Source organism: Phacochoerus africanus, chromosome 2 (assembly GCF_016906955.1).
Source record: "Phacochoerus africanus isolate WHEZ1 chromosome 2, ROS_Pafr_v1, whole genome shotgun sequence".
Lineage (NCBI taxonomy): Eukaryota > Metazoa > Chordata > Mammalia > Artiodactyla > Suidae > Phacochoerus > Phacochoerus africanus.
Window position 1 is genome coordinate 51,598,545 of NC_062545.1, and position 21,807 is coordinate 51,620,351.

Below are 21,807 nucleotides of genomic sequence, written 5' to 3' on the forward strand. Positions count from 1 at the left end.
AGTGGAAGCATTTAGCAACTCTTCCTGACAATGCCTTTGCAATTTACACAATTGCTGTACAAATCTACAGGGTTCCTCTTTCTCTGCTGAGTAATATTCCTCTCCATGGGATCTCCCAGGGTTAGTTTATTCACTCACTTATTACAGGACTTTTGGATTGTTTCCAGGCTTTAGCATTTATGAATAAAGTCACTATATAATTTGTGCACAGATTTTTGTGAGAACATAAGTGTTTATGTTCCCAGGGTAAATATCTAAGAGTTGGGTTTCTGGGTTATATGGAAAGTGCATGTCTAATTTTCTAAGAAACTTCCAATTGTTTTCCCGTATTGCTCTACTTGTTTCCTTTCTTTTTTGGTCCCTCGGCCCATATGGAAGTTCCCAGGACAGGGATCAAATCTGAGCTGCAGCTGTGCCATTGCCAGATCCTTAACTTGTGGCACCACAGCAGCAACTCCTAAAATCTGATTTTTTTAACAAGCTTCCTAGATGATTCTTAGACATGGAATAGTTTGAAAATGGGCTAATGCCTCTGGTGGTTAGTCCAGAGAGCAAATCTATTGCCTAATTAATGATAAGGCTTATGGCGAAATGCGGCTTTTTTTTTTCCTAAGGGAATATTCACTGTCTATATCAAGTAAGTTATAATCCATGTACAAAATTCTATTTTGGGGAGTTCCCACTGTGGCTCAGTGGTAACAAACCGAGTATCCATGAGGACAGGGGTTCGATCCCTGGCCCTCTCAGTGGGTTAAGGATCCGGCATTGCTGTGATCTGTGGTGTAGGTTGCAGATGTGGCTAGGATCTGGGATTGCTGTGGTAAAGGCTGGCAGCTGCAGGTCCAATTTCACCTCTAGTGTAGGAACCTCCATATGCCATGAGTGTGGCTCTAAAAAGACAAAAAAAAAAAAATTCTATTATGTGTATTTTTCACTGATTTAAAGCATGTTCCGCCAAAGACAAGAATACAAATATTCATAGGCAATATGTCCTCACATCTAATAATAACCTGTTCTTTATTATTGCCAAGATGCTTATTAGAGCAATTTTGAAATGTACTATCTTAAATACATACAGGGAAAGGAGATGATGTAAAAATAGTTCTGTTAAATAATTAATCTGGATTTCTTTCTAGAAGTATATATTATTTATAAAAACTGTCTCAAGTATGTTTCTAATTTTTAGGATTTCCTTAGGCAAACAAACTAATCTGAGACCTACACCAATAAACACACACTTATCTTTGGTATTCACAGTTTCTTTCAGACTGAAATGTATCCTAGTTCTATGGGTTGCTATCAATCAATACTGCGTATAAACAATGTGATTGAACAGGTAAAAATCATAACAAACATCTCAAACCCTGAACGTAGTATTAGAACATCACTGATCTCAATCAATATTAAAAAAAAAAAGAAAGAAAGAAAAGGAAAGGAAAAAAAAGGGTAACTGGGCTAGCTAGTTAAAACAAAATAAGTTAAATCCCTGTATATGCTATTTGGGTTACACTGATTTCTGCCTCCACTGCTGGAACCAATTTGGTACCATATATCTTTTGCCATCTAATTAATTAATTGTTAGGGGGTATGCAGTTGACTGAAATTTTCATATATAGAGTAGCAATCAAGAAGGGAATCATAAAAAATGGATTTCTGACAAAAACTTATTCTGGAGTGTGGCATATGGGGGACTCTAATATGGCCAAAAAATGGTAATATTAACAATCGACCACTGTCCTTTCAGGGGTGTGTTTTGCAGAGATCTCATTATTCCTGGCAGGAGCCAAATTACTTCCATCCTTGCTCCTTATCCCTAAATTTGGAGCCAACCAACATCATTGAAAATTGCTCAAACTCAAAATTGTTCTTGCTGGGCTTTTAAAGGAATAATTAATGAATATAAAGTGCTTTGGAAATGTAATATGCTATTGAAGTGCTAAAAAAAGTAATTTCTTACTCAACAAAAATATCTAATCATGACACTAAAGTTCTGTTTTCTTTTACTGGATTGTGTTTTTGTAAAGGCATGATATGATTGAATATTGATGGAGTCTTCTATCATAAAGATTTCAATTTTTGTATACTTTTGTCATGAATGTTTGAAGGATAGCCCTTCAGTAACTCTTAGATTCCATCAGAAGTGTTTTTAAACATGTTTGACGACAAACATTAATGCTATGTATGAAAAAGTATGCATAATCTTTGTCAGTTTTAAAGCATCAAATAGGAATTCCTGTTGTGGCTCAGTGGGTTAAGAACCTGACATTGTGTTCCTGAGGATGTGGGTTCGATCCCTGGCCTCACTCAGTGGGTTAAATCCAGGCTTGCTGCAAGCTGCAGGTAGGTCACAGATGTTCGAATCTGGTGTTGCCAGTGTACGCTGGCAGCAGCAGCTCGGATTTGACCCCTAGCCTGGGAACTTCGAGGTGCCACAGGTGTGGCCCTAAAAAAATAAAAATAAATTTTAAAAAATTAAAAGCATCAAATATGATGGTGATTTGTTTGCTTATATGTTAAGCTACCTTTACTTTATTGGTGAACATAACAATATTAGCATATGACTCAGTTTATATGTGTTTTATATGTGTGTCACTGCTGGACATGTTGATTTCTTTTCTGCCACTAAATTATACTTAATCTTTCTAAGTCTCAATTTCCTATCCGTAATGTGAAGATTCCTATTTTGCTTGATAGAAGTACTGAAAAGATTAATTGGTATTACAAAATTCAGTTTACCTAATCTTGTAAAACTATTTAAGGAAAGCTATTTAAGAAAGACGAAAATAGACTATTCAAACTTTCACCAATCTGTTATTTACTATAATTTTCAGAAGCAATATATTAAAATATTTTGTATTTGTTATAAAATATAATTAATTAAATGTTCCCTAAACAATATCTAAATGCTAGCTCAATCTGCATGCTTCTGAAGGGCCAACTACAGAAACTTATGAGTCTAGAGCAAGCTACATAAATAAATGGTTCTTAATAGATAGATTAGTAAATGAACAAAGAAACTTAAAATAAATGCGATTTAGCCTTAAGCCAGGCAAAATAGTGCATCACACTTGCAAATGTATATGAAATAATGAAATTTTACTATAAATGTATTGAAATCCCTTTATCCACGGTGAAGTTATGACTGAAAGGGAAATGACCAGAATAATAAAATACATTCTATTTATTATGGTTTCTAATAATATATAGCTTTGAACCTCAGAGAATGGCCTTAGAATTGACATTATGAAGTTAAGAGCTCTTAAATCATATGAATAGCTGAAAAAATAAGGAAATAATTATTGTTGATAATCTCATATCTGAATAAAAATTGTCTTAATAGATCAATGCCTCTGCATTCAAATGACCAACAGAGAGAAAAAGCAATGTCTCTACAGCAAACAGAAAATAGTTAAACAATGACAACCTCTGAAGAAATGACCCTGTCAAATTTAAAAACTCAACTGGGCAAGGGTGCTCAGAATGGAAAACGATATCTTGGAAACATTATTGCTTAGCAATTTCTGACTTTGATTTAATCTAAGATGCCATTGATTGAAAGACACAGTACTGTTTTACATAGGACTAAGGAAAATAAAACTACTAATTATAATCATAGGATGTTATTGGCTATAGCAATTTCAGAGATAAAAGAATGTGCATTACAGAATGAACATAATACAGTATGTAATGTGTCAGTTGTTAATAACAAATAACAAAAAAAACCACGATCTAAGCTATTAAGATACATGTCTATACTAATTTGCTATGGCTGCAGTAACAAAGTACCACCGATTGGGTGGCTTACCACATTTGTCTACAAAATTAAAGATTTCCATAAATTAAAAGCTGTTAACTACTGTTTTCAATGACTCAGTGGATTGCTTTCTCCAGATGATTTGCATCAAGCTAATCAATACATTCTTCCTTTTCTTAATTCCTCCCATCCCTGCATTGCTCTTGAAGGAGACCCCTTGCTTCCCTCTCTGCTGCTGGTAGGAACCCACTTAATGCAGGCCACATGGAGAAGAAGTCAGTTCCCCTAGAGAAACACTCTGTGTGATTCCTGACTTGGACATTTAGGACCACATGGAAATAAACGCCCAATGAAACAATATGACTAAACTTGTCTTGGACAAGTACTTTTGTAGTTTTTCCTTGACTCTAATTTTGAAATCTCTTTTTTTCTATCATGAGAAGGCAGTGTCATCATTAAAAGTAAATGAGCAGAACACATGAAAAGAAATACATTGTAGAGTTCCCTAGTGGAGCAGTGGTCAAGGATCTGGCGTGGTCACTGCTGTGGTTGGAGTTTGATCCTTGGCCTGGGAACTTCCAAATGCGATGAGCAAGGCCCTCCCCCAAAAAAAGAAAAGAAAAAAAATACATTGTAAATGTGCTCTATAGTATTGCTCATCATTCTACATTCCTGCATGCATGTAGCAATAATATGAAATGGCTATAATTGTAAGGCAAACTTTCATGTGTGGAAATGATACATAAAAGTTCTGGACTTTGCTTTTTCAGCCAGTTTAAAGAACCATTTAAAATAAGTTTGCCTCCTGTTACTTAATTTCAACAAATAAGATAAAATGGAGGTTTAAATTACATGTCTTGTGGAGTGATTTGGTTGGCAAAGCCAAAGTGTGTGCATTCTTTAGGAAATAATTACCCTAACAAAAACAAGCATTTACTTGGCTTCTTTTCCAAAGACTCACAAGATGCCTTATAATTAAAACACAGCAAGCCGACCTACTTTTTAAGGGTGTTCAGGAAGAGGAATGAACAGATATTTCTTTAGTTTTAAGTGTCCAGACAGAAGAGTGCTATGAATAGAATCTGGAAAGAAATTCTAGGGCTTCAAAAGCCTGGAGCTCATGAGTGGGATAAAGCAAATAGCCTGCTGACTCTGACCTTAATGATCGACAAGGGACATATGGTCGTCACAAAAGATCTAACAAATTTCCTGGGCCTCAGCCATTAACCAACCCCTCAGTGAGTGACACACTATTTAAGTCAATATTGGGCTTCAATTCAGGAATGTATAGGCGGAGGGCCCAGCCATTGTCTCTGACTGGGGGCTACCCAGTCCTATGTCCCCAGGCCTGGTAGGTTACATGTTCACAGTGATCTGGGCAGAGGCTGTGTGCTCTGAATGGGGGTGGGGGGAGGGGGAGTTTACAAGACAGTAGCAAAAGCTCTGATGGAGACAAATTCCTGGGGCAGCAATAGTAACATCCTGGGGAAGTTTGTGGCATCAACAGTTCCAAAGGGTTCATCTGACATTTCAAGCCAATGCAGCATTAGCCAAGTTGCTCAGCCAGCCACTCTGGATTTTAAGGGGAGGGTTATCATGACTGTCTGCCTTCCTTACTGTTAGCGTCTTCTGACCAGGAGATGAGCAGAAGGAAGAACTTGAATACTTCCCAGAAATGTGGGCTCACCACTCTAGGGTCCTTCTCAGTGTCTCAAGCCCCTCAGTGGCTGTAGGCATATCTGTCATCTTCAGATATGTACAAATGACCAGCTTGTACTATCTCAATATGGAAAAATACAGTCAATGAAATTGTGTTGCAAATTTATTTTTTTTAATAACAAATATAAAAGATATTCCAGAGTTCCTTGGTGGATCAATGGGTTAAAGATCTGGGGTTGTCATTGCTATGGCTTGGGTTGCTGCTGTGGCACGGGTTCAATCCCTGTCCTGGGAAATTCCACATGCCTCAGGGATGGCCAAATAAATAAATAAATAAAAGATATTCTAACATCAGTGTAGATCAGTGGTTCTCAACCAATAGCAATTTTGCCTCCTCCCCCAATATTTGACAATGTCTGGAGACATTTTTTGTTTTTACAACTAAAGGATGCTCTTGGCATCTAGTGGGTAAGACCAAGAATGTTTCTAAATGTCCTCCAATGCACAGGACAACCCCTACACACACACACACACACACAAGGAAATATCCAGCCCCAAATATCAATAGTACCACGGTTGAGAGACCCTGAGTTAGATTATATTGGATTGAAATTATCTTTGTCTAGTTGGAGATCCATATAGAAAATTTGAGAATGTTTTAAGATATTGAATTTATGGCCTAAATTATGATATAGTCACATATCTTGCAGGATTTGAGGCAAGAGCCCAATCAGGATGCTGTGGAGCAGGTAGGGAAGGATTCAGGAAGAAATATGACTTGAGGTGGACTTAACAATTACACAAGCAAAAAGGAGCCATTGTGGAAGAAACTTCTTATCAAAACTGGTTCAGGAGTTCCCATTGTGGCGCAGTGGTTAACGAATCCGACTAGGGACCATGAGGTTGCGGGTTCGATCCCTGCCCTTGCTCAGTGGGTTAACAATCCGGTGTTGCCGTGAGCTGTGGTGTAGGTTGCAGACGCGGCTTGGATCCCGAGTTGCTGTGGCTCTGGCGTGGGCCAGTTGCTGCAGCTCTGATTCGATCCCTAGCCTGGGAACCTCCATATACCACAGGAGCGGCCCAAGAAATAGCTAAAAAGACAAAAAAAAAAAAAACAAAAAAACTGGCTCAATGGAAAACAAACCCGACTAGTGTCCATTGTGTCCATGAGGATGTGGGTTCGATCCCTGGCCTCATTCAGTGGGTTAAGGATCCATTGTGGCCATGAGCTGTGGTGAAGTTCACAAATTTGGCTTGGATCTGGCATTGCTGCAGCTGTGAGGTAGGCCAGCAGCTACAGCTCCAATTTGACCCCTAGCCTGGGAACCTCCCTGTGCTGTGGGTGAGGTGCCATGGGTGAGTCCCTAAAAAGACAATAAATAAATAAATAAACAAACAAACAAACTAGAGGGAAGTGCTCAAAAGTGCACATAAACATCCCATGTCTCTAGCTCTAGGTTAATCTACACAGGCTTGGGCAGCCTCAAGGAATTTCAGTAGGACTGAGTGCCTCCTCAACCTAGGGAGTTCCCCTAAAGATGAGACTTGGCTGGAGGTGGGTATCAGATCAGGATTGTGAGATAATTTGCCAATTTCATGACAGTATCTGCATAGTCGCTGTTAAAGTGGCCATGCCAAGGGCCGTGCAGGCTTTGGTCTATGAGAGGACTTAACTGCCAGTGCATTGAGAAGCTCACTGGTTCATGTGCCCTTCAAACTTCTCATGCTTTTTACACTCCCTACAGTCAAGGAAAAGGGTCCTCACTCACATTGGCTTTATTAACAGAATCTGTCATATACTTCTTTGTCCCCTGCAGTGGCAAAAGTCATGTGACTCTCGACCACTCTAGCATTTCAGTTGGCCTGAAGATAGAAGACCTTACCCCTTTAGAAATCCATGTGCACAGTATGGTAGGGACAAGCTCAGGAAGGTGATTCTAAAATCTAAGTTGGTAATGGACCTCATTTTTATCCTTTTGCAGAATGAAGTCACTCCACTAGATAGTGGCAGTGGTGACCATTTTGAAACTTCCATTTGACAGAATAGAATATATTTGCAGGTAGAGGGGTTCCACTTTAACAAATATGATGAAATAGTTCTTTACAACTACACTGACTATGTGACTAGTATCAAGTATCTGATACTAAGTGGTACCAGTAGTAACTTATAGTAATCAGGTCATAGCAATAATTAGAGGATCTAGTCAGTAATTTGCTACCAGGAAGTGAGTAATTAGTGTGGAGCTATGAAAAAGAAAGTAAAAGAAAAAGAATTCAGTAATTCTTATTCATCAGTGTTCAGGAACTGAATGTTCTGATACCATAAACCCATTTACCAATTGTTATTTATTATTTATTTATTTATTTATTTATTTATCTTTTTGGGGCCACAACCATGGCATATGGAGGTTCCCAGGCTAGACATCAAATCAGCCTATGCCACAGCCATAGCAAATGGGATCCAAGCTATGTCTGTAGCCTACACAGCAGTTCACAGCAACACTGGATCCTTAACCCATTGAGCGAGGCAAGAGATCAAACCTGCATCCTCATGGATACTAGTCAAATATGTTTCCACTGAGCCATGATGGGAACTCCATTTTTTTTTGTTTGTTTGTTTGTTTTGCTTTTTAGGGCTGCACCTGTGGCATATGATGTTCCTGGGCTAGGGGTTGAGTTGGCGGTCTACAGGCTACACCACAGCACACTGCAATGCCAGATCCTTAACCCAGTGAGTGGGGCCAAGGATTGAACCCACACATCCTCATGGATATTAGTCAGGTTTTTAATCATTGAGCCACAACAGGTACCATTTACCAATTCTTGAGTTAAATAGAAATATCCCTCCTAAGTAAGGTGGGTTATTTCTCAGGTGCTTTGTGACTATTCTTTCCCATTTTGTTTTGATGTTATTTTATTTAGTGATCCTCTAATATTTAATTTGTTCCCTTCACCAGCCTTACCTATTAGAGAGAAATGACCTGAGTGGTAAATGAGCTTCAGTTCTTAAATTAAGGATCCTTATAAAGCATTCCACTTGTAAAATATTTGAAGTTCCACATAAGCTCATCATATCTGGATCCAATACTGATGAGATTAAGAAAATAGTGATTTTTATCATTGCACTATATAGAAAAGGGAAATAAAAATTAGAAAGGTCAGTTGGTTTGTCAATGTTCAGTCAGTTGGTATGTGCCAGAGCTGAGAGTCAAAAGCAAGCCAACCAATTCTTTCCATGATACTTGGGTCCTAAGAGAATTAATAATATGAAGAGCAGAAGATGAGGGGATCTGCTCTGTGGACTAAAATATTGTGACTGTTTCCCCTCACTGTTCTCTCCATCTATACTTCTCCCAGTTCTGCTGCCTTCCTCTCCCTGTGGCTTTGTGACTGGTTTCCATTCAGGAGCCCATTGAATAACTCATATTCTTCTCTCACAGTCTGGAGGCATTGAGGATGACATAAGAGATAAGGGAGAGAGATTGTGCCATCTCCAGAGACAAGTGTAGAACAGGAGAAACCCTTTCATGTACATAACTTATGAAAGAAAGTGACTGTTGTGGAGGTGAATGCTAGAGTGACCTGAGGTAGACGATATTTTCAACTCTAAACTTTCTATGTTCATTTGATTTTTAGATGACTAGACAAATTGCTGCATCTGCAATATCTCAATATTGTTGTCTAGAATCCTATAATGAAAGTGCAAAAATGACTTGTTAAAAAAAATAGCAGGTCCTCTAAAAATACAGAGCTTCAGATAAATATGTTATAATAAATTAGATTTCACAAATCATTTTGAGATTGTACTAATTATTTCCTAGTCTCACTATATTTAATCAGCTAGGTATACTAATAACATTTTCTGCCCTTTTTGTTCATTTCTTAGTAGTTTACTGATCCAATTTCTTTGAGAGAGGGACAGACATGAGACTTCTTGGGGCATCACTTTCTTTCCTATTTTTAATATCCTACATTTACTTATTGCTAAAAGGACTATATTAGGAAATTCTTTTTAAAAAATCTCTCAAGACATGCAATGTAAGAAGAACTGTGAGCAAATTCAATCATACATGATCATACCCAATGATAGAAACAATTCAATAAAATATTAAAAGCAAATTTAACATTAACTTTTATATTTATGTCAAAAGGTACAGTAGAGGTTTGAGAAGTTGAATTCTTGAAATGCTGCAGAGTCTGTGGTGCAGAGATAAAAACCTCAGGAAAGGGGATCCCATCCAGTAACAAGTTAATTGTTCTTTCTTGCTTTAAACTTTCAGTTAAAAGAAAACACTGGCCTTAAATTACACATTATACCAGATGAACTTAATAAAAAAGAATATTCTATCCAAAATCTGAGGAATACACATTCTTTTTAAGTGCACATGGAACATTATCAAGCATAGATCACATGCGAGGTCACAAAATAAGTCTCAATACATTTAAGAAGTCTGAAATATTATCAAGCAACTTTTCTGACCACAGTGCTATGAGACTAAAAGTTAACTATAAGAAAATAATTTCACAAAAAATAGAAACACATGGAGGCTAAACAACATGCTGCTAAACAACCAATGGGCCACTGAAGAAATCAAAGAGGAAATTTAAAAAAATACCAAGAAAAAAATGAAAATGGAAACACACAACAAGCCAAAGTCTATGGGATACAACAAAAGCAGCTCCAAGAGTGCTACTTTAGGAATCCATAAAAAAATTAAAATCAATCATCTAATTTTACTCTAAAAGAACTAGAAGAAGAAGAATAAATAAACCCCAAAGTTAGTAGAATGAAATAAATGATAAAGATTAGGGAAGAAATAATGAAATAGAAACTAAAAAAAAATCAAAGAAAAAAAAAGCTGGTTCTTTAAAAAGATAAACCAAGTTACTTAATCAGACTCATCATGAAAAAAGAGAGAAGACAGAAATTAATAAAGTCAGAAATGAAAAAGAAGTTACAATTGATACTACAGAAATACAGAGGAATATAATAGATTAACATGAACAATAAGTCAATAAAATGGACAACCTAGAAGAAATGGATAAATTCCTCAAAATGTACAATCTCCCAAAAGAAAATAAATAGAAAATATGAAAGGAATAATTATAAGTAACAAAACTGAATCAGTAATAAAGAGAAAAAGTCCCAATGCACCAAAGTCCAGGACCAGACAGCTTTATAGGTGAACTCCACCAAACATTTAAATGAAGAGTTAACAGCTATCCTTCTAAAATGATTCCAAAAAATTTCAAAGGAAAGAACACTATCAAACTCATTTTATGAGGCCAGCTTCACCCTAATACCAAACCAGAAAAAGATACTACAAAAAGAAAATTACAGACCAATATCACTGATGAGCATAGATGAAAAAATTCTCAACAAAACATTTGCAAATTGAAATCAACAAGACATTAAAAGGATGGTTTAATATTTGCAAATCAATAAATTATTTGCAATACATCACATCAACAAATTAAAGAATAAAAATCATATGATCCTCTTTTGACAAAATTCCAACTCTATATATGATAAAAACTCTCAGTGAAGTGGGTATAGAGGGAATATACCTCAGTATAATAAAGGTCGTGTATGACAAAACTACAGCCAATAACATACTCAAGAGTGAAAAACTGAAAGCCATTCCTTTAATGTTTGGTACAAGAAAAGGATTCCCACTCTCACCACTTTTATTCAATATAGTATTATAAGTCCTAGGCACAGCAATTAGATGAGAAAAAGAAATAAAAGGAATCCAAATTGGAAAGGAAGAAGTAAAATAATCACTGCTCATAGATGATATAGTACTATATGTAGAAAATCCTGAGGATACCACCAAAAACTATTAGAACTAATAAATGAACTGTAGGATAATAATTAATAAAGAGAAATTTGTTGTGTTTATATACCATAACAAAATTATCAGAAAGAGAAATTAAGAAAACAAGATTAAGGAGTTCTGTTGTTGCTCAGCAATAATGAACCCAACTAGTATCCATGAGGATGTAGGTTTGATCCCTGGCCTTGCCCAGTGGGTTAAGGATTCAGCATTGCCATGAGCTATGGTGTAGGTCACAGACATGGCTTGGATCCCACATTGCTGTGGCTATGGTGTAGGCTGGCAGCTGTAACTCCAACTAAACCCCTAGCCTGGGAACTTCCATATGCTGAGAGTGTGGCCCTAAAAAAATAGAAAAAGAAAAAGAAAAAAAAAAAGATTATTCACAATTGCATCCAAAAGAATAAAGTACCTAGAAATAAATTTAACCAAGAAGAAAAAAACTTATACTTAGAAAACTGTAAGACATTGATAAAAGATTGAAAACCATAACAACAAATGGGGAGGTATACCATGCTTATTGACTAGAAGATTTAATCTTTTTTCAAATTATTATTTAATTCTAACTTAAATTTAGTATCTGTAATGTCTTAAATGCTATACCCTGTAATTTCTGATGATTCCCTCCTTTGTAAAAAAAAAAAAAAAAAAGAATTCTTAGAACATAGTTGATTTATAATGTTGTGTCAATTTCTGCTATATAGCAGTCATACATACATATACATTCTTTTCCTCATATTATTGGAAGATTTAATATTGTTAAAATGTCTATACTACATGAGGAAATCTACAAATTTCCTATCAAAACACCCATAGCACTTTCCACAGAAGTAGAATAAATAATTCTAAAATCTGTATGGAAACACAAAAAACCACAAATGTCCAAAGGAATCTTAAGAAAGAAGAACAAAGCTGGAAGTATTGTGTTCCTTGACTTCAGACTATACAAAAAACTACAATCATCAAAACAGTATGTACTGGTAAAAAAACAGACATAGATTAATGTGACAGAATAGAGAGTTCAGAAATAAACCCACAAATGACATGGTCAATTAATCTTTGACAAAGTGGCAAGAATATACAATGGTTAAAATACAAACATGTTCATTAAGTTGTGCTGGGAAAACTCAACAGGTACATGCAAAAGTATCAAACTGGACAGCTCTCTCACACCATATTAAATAATAAACTAAAAAAAATTTAGTCCTAAATGTGGCTCATGAAATTCCTGGAAGAAAACATAGGCAGTAAACTCTTTGATATCAATCTTAGCAATATTTTTTTGGATATGTCTCCCAGGCAAGGGAAACAAAAGCAAAAATAAACAAATGACACTACATCAAACTAAAAATCTTTTCCACAGTGAAGGAAACTATCAGCAAAATGAAAAAGCAGCCTTATGAATGGAAGAAGATATTTGCAAACAATACATCTGATGAGGGGTTAATATCCAAAATATACAAAAAGCCAGTCCAATTCAGCATCAAAAAAATAAACAAAGGGCAGAGGACGTAAATAGACTTTTTCCAAAGAAGACAAACAAATGGCCAACTGGCCAGGGAAAAGATGCACAATGTCACTAATCATCAGGGAAATGCAAATAAAAAAGCAGAATGAGATATCATCTCCTCCCTATCAGAATGCCTATCATCAAAAAGACAACAAACAGCAAGTGTTGATGACGATGCAGAGGAAAGGGAACTCTTGTGTACTGTTGGTGGGAATGTAAGTTAGTGCAACTGCTGTGGAAAACAGTATTGAGGTTCTTCAAAAAATTAAAAATTGATCTACAATGTGATCAGAATTTCCACTTCTGAGTATTTATCCTAACACTAATTTGAAAATATACATGCACCTCGATGTTTGCTTCAGCATTATTTACAATAGCCACAATATGGCAGTAACATAAGAGTTCATTGATAAATGAATGGATAAAAAAAGATATATATATATAATATATATGCATATAATGGATTACTACTCAGCTGTAAAAAATGTTGCAACATGGATGGACCTAGAGGATATTATACTAAGTGAAATAAATCAAACTGAGAAAGACAAATACCATACGATTTCACCTATATGTGCAATCTAAAAAACAAAACAGAAATAGATTCACAGATTCAGAAAACAAATGGACGGTTGTCAGGGAGGAAGGGAGTAGGGTGACAAGTGCAATAAGTGAGAGAGATTAAGAGGCAGAAACTTCCATTTATGAAATAAGTCATAGGAGAGCATAGGGAATATCAATAATTTTATGGTAATGAGACGTTGTGGTGATCATTTTATAATTATGCAAATATCAACTCACCATGTTGCACATTTGAAACTACAATATTGAAAATACCGTATTCTACGTCAATTGTATTTCAATAAAAATAAACTGTTGATTATCAGGTTCCAAGGTTCTAAATTTATTTAATGGCTTAGGGAAGAGTATATTTGTTTATACTTATGTTTCTGTAGATGCAAAGGTTTGTAACCTGGTTTCAGTTGAAATTGATTCCTTTGAGCTTTGTCATTTTTCTTCCTGGAGGAGCAACTGTGTGAAATACCAAAACTTTCATTACTTGTTTTCATGAAGTGCCTCGTGTTTCTGGAGCTGTCCGGGTTCCATGACTATGTACTGTATGTTCTGCCAATTTTGATTCATTTTTATTCCTTATGAAATCTCTGTACCAGAAGATTTGGGAGTAAAGGGGGCAGATATTTGCAACAATAACCTGTTACAGCATACACCTGCTGCTGCCTGTTTTTATCTCCCTGATAGAAGGAAGAAAAATGTTCTAAAATTGAGTGCTGCAAGGCCCCCAGAACTTCTCCCTATATCAAGACCAAAACTCAAAAGCCTCAAACTGAAAAGTTAAAACTTTAAAATACCCCTGATTAGTGTTTATCTATCTAAATTTAGCTGAAGTACAGAGACAGGTTTTTAATTAGGAAAGTGTGAAAACAAATGAGATCCTAAGCTAATGTCTTATTTGGGAGTATTCTTGTGACTCTGAGGCTGAGAATTTACAAGAATGTGTCTTAGTTTTGGAAAACCTTTTCTGGTAGGAAAGAATAGGAGAGCAATAGATTTCCATTTTTCATAATGGGTGTGTTTTTAATATTACAGGTTAGGTTCCCCCTTGCTGGCTGGAAAGTAGATTCTTCTCTCTGTGATTCTGTTTCCCAAGACTCTTTTGTTTCTGTTAAATTTTCATGCTAGGTAAATATTGAAACCCCCCTTTTCTTCAAGTAAGCTCAGTAGCAGGCCAGCAGAACCATATGGTTATAGTATAAAAAATTTAGAAATGTGAGTGTGAATGTATTTGGTAACGTATACTTTTTGAAAATGACTTGTTTGGATGTTTTGGATGCAAAAGGACATACATTGTTAATATGTTCAATGAAGAGAAAACCTAAGGGAGGTATAGTTCCTATTCCCTTGGATAAAAACACAAAATCTTGAAAATGGTAAGAGAAGTTCCTAGTAATCTGTTTTCCAATTCTGAGAAGTTTCTTTCTCGGTCACATGTGGGCGCATTCAAATGAGTTCAACAGAATTGAGTTGAAAGCACATAATCAAGATAGCAGAGGACACAAAAGTTAAAGAAGACAGTATTTTATCTGCTTCCTGAGCACATCTCACAGGACAGTGACATCAGTCTTCTCCAAGAGGATACACATTTATCATAATTGTGATGCTTTCTCCTCTCTACCAGACTGCAAATTCCTGGAATCCGAGGTCAGACTCTGCATATCTCTATAACCAACAGCAAGCATAGTACCAGAATCACGGCAGACCCTCAAGAGAGTTTATGGAGAAGATTTTATTTTGTAATAGGAATAGAAATAATATCTAAGGTTAATACGTTTCTGTGTAGTTCCTTCTATTGACCCCATCTTGCTGGACCTGCTAGATTAAAATAACAAAGAAAATGGTTTCCAGCCTCTGTCTCATTCAGCTGAGATCCATCACGTTTACTAAGAGCAATGATTAATATACCTCTTTTACTCTGCTTCCATGACTGTGAAAGTCCTTCCCAGAACCACCTTTTTGGGGAGGGAAATTGGATAGAAACACCAAAACAAGATGAATATAAAGAGAAAATATAGATAATATGTGGTTTGGGGCAAAGTGGGGCAATAAACTTTCAAGCCGTGCCATTTTTCTGGAAAAGGATTTTCCAAACTCCTTTCACTCCTGTTTAACATATTAAGAATGTAAGCTGGCTTTGGAGTCAGACAGAGAAATGTTTTGTATAGGAAAACAAAAGGGAACTTGGGCTCTTCCCAGTGCCTGGTGATTATGGCACAAGCAGAAGTGTAAGAGGGAGAGAGTTGATGAGTTGTATGTGTCTGAGGTATTTTTCCTATGGGTTTCTATCTCTAAAAGCTGATCAGTAAGGATCTCAAGATAGGCGATGGGGCAGGGAGAGGCTCTTGCTTGTACTCTTAGTTTTGGACCCTGGAAAATAATACTCTCTTTAGCTTCCCTTAAACAACTTGGAGCTTGGCAATAGCAACTTTAAGGCTCAGTGAGCAATTAAAGGCATGAGTGATTTTAACTTCTCCAAGCTATTCAGAATTACCAGGGTACATGGATGCTGAGTTGAGCTGCAGAGGGTCAACCATAAGGTTCTTTGTGGCAACAGAGGCTGAAGGTAAAGGAACAGCTTGAGACACTGAGTGAAGGACGTGTGCAGATTCAAGATCTCCAGGCAGTAGAGTTGAGAAGGGAGCAGGTCAGCCAGGCAGCTCCACCCAGATCAGAGCAAACCAAGGTCAGACTATGCATCCCATCAGTCATGAATTCTGCCAGCTATATACAAGCACAAGCAATGAGCAACTGAGTTGATCCCCTGAGATGACATGGCTGCACTTGATATCCAGTAGGTGAGCACTTCTGAAGGGTATCTAATCATATATGGATGAATTGTTACCTTTTATCTCATTTGTAATTAAATTCTGCAAACCCAATTATGAGAACAGCAGCAACTTGCCAGAATCTGGGTGCAGAATGGTCCTGTTTCAACCTGTTAATGATCAGGCAGTATTAGTCCAAGGCAATGACTCTCTTCATAGCCATTTGGAGATGTGGACTGGGAATTCTTTAATCAAAAAATGTTACTGTTGGGAGAACCTACCCCTGCTTAAACCCTTTAGATTTGTCATTCCTGGTTACAGTGTAAACACATGTGAGAACATTTTTTTGAAGTTTAAGATAGGGAGGTAATGACTGCTTTTAGTTCACTCTAGAATATATACAATAACAATAACTTCTAGTCAATAACATCGGTTCCTGGTTAGAAATGCTTGTTCTATTATTTCCTATACAGTAGCAGAAATAACAATGTATTATATACTAAATTTAATTAACACATATAATGTTCTTAATTCTTATAATCACTCTAAGGATAGAAATTATCACCCCATGCTTATAGGAAACTTAATCTCCAGGGATACATGTAAATTGCCAAATATTACAGCTAATAAGAGGAAAGGACCTTATCTGTTGGATGGATTATTATGAGTCAAGAGCTTTTCATAAGTTTTTTCAAATAATCTTCAAGCCAACCCTATCAAGCGGATAGTAACATCTATGTTATTGATGAGAAAGACATGTCATTTGCCCAAAATTGCACAGCAAGTTTAGAACTCAGTTCTCATCTGACTTAAATGCCATTCTTTCCGTCTTCGATCCTTCCTCATAATTGTGCCTGTCTGAAGATCAATTTGACCCTATAAAATTCATAATATATTGTAGGGCCTCATGCATTATTTGTAACCTCATATATTATTTGAAGGATGAAAGGACAAATCAAAACATAACAGACTGAAATATGGTCTAAACTTTCTGAGTCCTTATTGCCCTGTGTTTAATTCTTCTATCATGTAGGGATTAAATAAGATAATATATTAAAAGCACAAGACATAAGCCTGGTAAATAGTAGATTGTTAAGCCACTTTGCTTAGTTTTTTCCCCATAAGTTCAGGACATATATATATACACACATATGTATAAACATATATGTGCATATACATACACATATGCATACATATTTACATGTCTTCTGTATGTATATACATCTTCATATATATATAACTTCATTGGCACTATACAACTATAAAAGCTAAAGATTAGATATTTGAGCAATCTTGCACTAGGCTTTTTAATAAATGCACAATAATTTATAAAAGTAAATTCTTGCAAAGAAGACCTAACTGAATACTTAAAGAAGGAAACACATCACAATTTGATCAAGTCTAAAAATCTTAAATTAATATTATTAAAATTATAAAGCTTTATCTTATGCCATATATTGTTATTATTCTTGCTGTCCAAAGATATGGCATTGGGGTAGAGTTAGGGGAAAGAGCTTAAATGTATTTTGAAAATTAAAATGTCTTAAAATAATATACTGAATTATAGGTCTCAATAAATTATGATTATGGAAGATACACTTTGGTAAATGCATGAAGCAAAGACACCTTGCAATTTTGGGCAAAGGCTTGCCTGCATGACCCTCCTACTCCCTGGGATTTCAGCCGTCCATCTGGTCATCTAACAGGGGGCCTGAAGACTGTGGGTGATCTCACAGACCATATGGGCAGCAATACCTCAGAACCACTGGAGCTTGGCTAATGACCTGACAGGAACCTAAATTTGGATTTAACTTGTTTTTATTGAACAGAACCCAAACCTATGGTTATTTTTTACACATTTCTTAATTTGTGTCTTATTAACTTTGAAATGGGATTGCAAAAAATGTACTCTTCTTTATTAGAGACATGTTTTGAGTGACCTGTTGGACCAATATCATGCCTCTCCTTGTATGGAAATGTTTTAAAAGTTGGGAGAGAAAATGTTCCCATTCTCCTGCGCTGAGAGTGGAGTCGCCTGTGGGCTGGCATTGGTATTGCAGCTGCGAATGAATGATGGGGTTAATTCCTTGCTGCAAGATGGTCCTTTGATCACAGGAAGTTGCTGCTGTGAGACAGTGGTGCAAGCCCATGACGGGTGCTTAAACCCAGGAAGGGGCAAGAAGAGTCAAAATAGATGAAAATAAAGGTATGTTAAGACGATCCTCAAAATCACAGGGTGGTGGAATTCTCCCCAAATCTTCACCCTGTTGCCTGTTCCTCCATGAGCATCCTCTTTTGTGAGAGAACACTTAATTTAAATAGTTCACCTGGGAATAGGGCCTGGGAGAGCAACATAAGGAGCATTTAGAGGGAATGACGATATTCTGATCTGGGTTTCCTTTTTTCAATCATCGATTGATTATTTGATGCATCTCCAATTTCACACTGATCACCACACAAGGTAAAGAAATGTCAGAGATATTGATAAGTTTGAGAAGTTCATTCTCAATGCAAGATTAGTGCAACATACATTACAAAATGAAGGAAAATTATTTTACATAAAAGATAAGCAGGGAAATGTGTTTGAGATGATGGACACATTTATTTCACAGAAATTCTACACCTACAGAGGGAGATAGTGTGTTTTCACTTGTAGACTACTTTCCCACCTCCGTATCTTTGTGAACAATTTGCTCTGGATTAAGAAGCATTAACTCTGATCCCCCTTCTTAGGTTTCACATATCAAAGACTTCACCTGATGTTTAGAGGCATATTAAAAGTCCAATTAAGCTTTATATAAGTGCCAACTTCTATGTAGTTTATTTTTACAGATTAGAGAACAAGGGTGTGGGGCTCTCTCTTAATCTGTATAGTTTTGCTTTAAATTCCAGTTTGTTCTGGTTTCTGACTTAAAAAACTGGTAAATATGCCAGGGAGATGCCACGTTTAATTTAGCAATGTGTTGTCAGATTGTTAGGAAGCAATTTTTTTAATCCAAATGAAATCATTTGGGTAATATTAATCTTATGTTCAAAATTGTTCTTGTGTTATTCTCAATAGCACATTTAATGAAGATTACAAAAAGAGAAAACTAATGCTTTGGTGTGTGTGGGTTTTTAAACAACTTAAGCACTAAATTCTCTCAGTTAATTCATTTATCATCAGGCTATTTGATTACTGCTTAGCAACAAAATTTATTCTATATTTGTGGACATTCATGTGGAGAGTGTTATTGGGATATAAGTGGCTTATCTGTGTAGCAATGGTATCAAAAGAATGAGAAATACATTTCTGTTACTGGTTCTAGACTCTGGATGCTGCTAATTTTACATTGGAGAAAATCTCACGTTTAGTTTAGGTGAGCAACTATAATTAAGAGGACACATAATACTTTCATTCACCATAGAGATTATGTGAAAAACAAAAAAAAAAGATTAGTGAGGAAGTGGAACTATGAAATTATGGTCACTCAGCTAAATCAAACAATGAAACAACTCCAGGTGATAAGAATTTCCAAACTAAGAGTCCTGTGGGCATTTTCCCTGAAAAGTTTGTGACAGTCCCAGTAGGAATAAATTTACCTACCCATTCAACAAATATTTGCTATGTGCCTCAACCAGAGCCCAGTTAAGAGACAGAAATTACATCAGTTATGTGAATGGAGATTTAATGTGAGGACTCATTAACTAGATATCCAATCATTAAATGATAACATCATATACAGGAAAGGCTCAAAGCAAAATTTTGACTACCATGGTAATAACAATGTAGAAAGCAACTACCATCCCCAGAGCTGAAGGAACAAGGGGAAAGATTAGAATAACAAAAACTTAGAAACTTGCAGAAGCTCCACAAAAGCTGAAACTCATACCTCTGAGGAGTTGCTGTGGTCTTGATGGTGGCATCTCTGACCTTAAAGAGTGACCCCTTAAAGCTGAGACCCAAACCTTTGAAGAAGGACCACCAGGAAGCTGTGCTGATTTCTTGATCAGAAGCACCATTCTCTGCAATGCCCTAATGGCAAGGAAGCATTCTATAACTCTGCAGACTCTAGTGCTGACATTGGGAGACAAATAAGGAAAGCAGAAACATCTCGAGAACAAGTATGCATTTTAGGGAAGACCATGTTGCCCTCTATGATGGCAGAGGTCCAGTATAACCCAGCTTCCATCAATGGGCTCATTTGTACCCTGGGCAATGGGCCGTATTTGGATCTGGGCATTCATTTCTGCTCTTTGTGAGTAGGGCACTCAGCTTTCTTGGGAGCCAGGTTGCTCAGTGAGGATCATTATATACATGGCCCAATGGAAAAGGATTGTTTGGAGAAAGAGAATGATTGACATGAAAACATGTTATTTGTCTACCTCATGATAGGAAGAATTCTCTGTAGTAGTCACCCTTTAGTGAATATTCATATAGAACAGAAAAATCCTCATATCCTGTGCCTGTTCTGTGATGTCCCTCTACAAACCTCCTCCCCAGATTTCCTCATTACCATGGTTTTGATGCTATTCTTTCCAAATTCCTGATGGTCCAGCCAACTCATTAGTTACTGTCTGTAAATCCATGCAAGCATGGACTTATGACCATTCATTTCCAGACAGAGTGGAAAACCAAACATACCACTACTCAAATTTCCTCCCACTGAAATATTCTCCCTCAGGGTTTTCCCTCAGGCCATCTGTAAGTGGGATTTTAATGATGCAGATATCCATTCTTATTCGGTGCCAGCATTTCAAACAGCACCATCTGGAAACCTGGACCATTGATTTTCCTCCTCCATGCAGCAATCATAAGAAACTCCCCCAGAGGGACCTAAGCGTCAATGGCGGGAGGGGATTGAATGCAGCAGGACTTGGTGCCAAAGGGCCAGAGACCTGTGATTATACAACATACTTGTGTCTTCTGGACTTGCTCACCCCGATCTTTTCTGGGAGGTAGTGCAAGATGTCACAGCCGATCTTTTACATTTGAAGGAGTATCCTAACGTGCTCTAGACCACCACATGGAGGTGGTTCATGTGCAAATTTGTGTTTGGTTTATCTCCAGCACTTCAAATATGTCATACTAAGGCCCTCAAAATACAGGCTATCTGAGCTAATAGGGTACCACTGGAATAGTTTAATTATGGAAGGAGCTAGTGAAATGTTGGTGGAATGTCAGAAGGGTCAAGATCTCTTGTATATTACCCCATAAAAGGTATATGAACTCACTCCTGGTGTCAGACTCTGAAGGTGAAAGTAAACTGCTTCTGGTCTTCCTTAGATATCTGTATGGAGGAAAAAAAGTTTTTCTAGGTCATATCTGCATAATAGATGTCAGAGTCTTTGTTGATTTGCTCTGAAAAATATACTACATCTGGGATACCAGATGCAATTGGAATCAGCAATTGATTGATTTTATGATAATCCACAGTCACTGTCCAAAACTTACCCACCTTCTGCATGGACAAAACAGGGGAGTTAAATGAGAATGCAGTAAGTATCACTACTCTGACATTTTTCAAGTTATTGATGGTGGTACTGATTTGCATTTTTTTCAGGGAAGTGATTATTTTTGGTTTAATACTCAGGTAAAATGGGATATTACTAGGAAGGCTTGCTTTGGCCTTTTTACCATAATGATCTTCATTCTTGTAATAAATGCATTAGTAGATATGAGAAATTCACTATAATGGATGCTATGTTGACAGCCCAGATGCTTTT